The sequence below is a fragment of the Lepus europaeus genome, chromosome 15 (assembly GCF_033115175.1).
Source record: "Lepus europaeus isolate LE1 chromosome 15, mLepTim1.pri, whole genome shotgun sequence".
Lineage (NCBI taxonomy): Eukaryota > Metazoa > Chordata > Mammalia > Lagomorpha > Leporidae > Lepus > Lepus europaeus.
In genome coordinates this window covers 8,817,829-8,818,891 of record NC_084841.1, presented here as the reverse complement: position 1 = coordinate 8,818,891, position 1,063 = coordinate 8,817,829, and the positions used below count along the sequence as shown (strand labels likewise).

Genomic DNA, 1,063 nt, shown 5'->3' with positions numbered 1-1,063 from the left:
CTCTCTCTGTAAATCTACCTCTCAAATAAATAAATAAACCTTTTTAAAAAAAAAGAGTTCCAGATGACAATTACTCACATAAATATAACTTAAATTCAAGAGCTAAATTTTTTAGATTTTAAGTATATTCATGAGATTTCTTGTTAATACTGAATCACTATTCCTATTCTTGTCTGAATCACCACATAGTAATCGCAGCTGTGGATATTAATTTATTCAATACTCCTGAATCTTTGTTATGTACTAAGATAATGTCTAGGAATATACAAGTGGATCTGAAGATTAAACATCTGCATACATAAGTGGGGAGTAAAAAAATTACTGGAAACTTAGGGGAGCGGGGCATCCTGGGTCAGCGTAGCCATGGTGGCTCATGTACTTTCCTCCTGTGTCCGCGCCTGTCCGAGGCCTTCTCCCTGCTGCCCCACGTCCCCATGCTGGCCTCGGTCCGGCCTCTCAGCACCGTCTTGTGTTCCGCAGGGACCCGGACGGGACTCGGGGGTCTACAGCCGGCCTCAGTGCTCGTGCAGGTGCCAGGGAGTGTTACACAGCTGTGCCGCCAGGACAGCGATGCGCCCCCTCTGACACTGGAGGGGATCAGGGATCAAAGCTCTCAGTAAATTCCCATTTTATGAAAGACCTGGGCTTAGACAGTTTGGACCAAGTGGAGATTATCATGGCCGTGGAAGACGAATTTGGGTTCAAAATCCCTGACACAGATGCAGAAAAGTTAATGTGTCCACAAGAAATAATAGATTACATTGCAGTTAAGAAGGATGTTTATGAATAAAAAGGCAGACCCCTTCCTCGCCCAGGGAGGATCTGCAAGATTGCCACAAGGCTCTGCAAGTGGGAAGGCGTGTTGGTAGCTCGCTGGCCTTGACAGTGATTCTGTCAGATTTGTATTTAAATTGTTTAAGTGTTTTGCTCTATGGAAATAAACCTACAAAGCGAAAAAAAAATTAGGGGAAAATATTCATCAATAAATACATTTTTATTCGTGTTAAATATAAGCGTGGGAATAAGAGAGGGAGGAGATGTACAATTTGGGACATACTCAATC

The 1,063-nt window shown here is 42.9% G+C and overlaps 1 pseudogene; it reads left to right on the top strand.

Moving 5' to 3' along the window:
• Nucleotides 1-363: 363 nt before the first annotated feature.
• On the top strand, nucleotides 364-790 carry LOC133774662 (acyl carrier protein, mitochondrial-like; annotated as a pseudogene).
• Nucleotides 791-1,063: the final 273 nt, after the last annotated feature.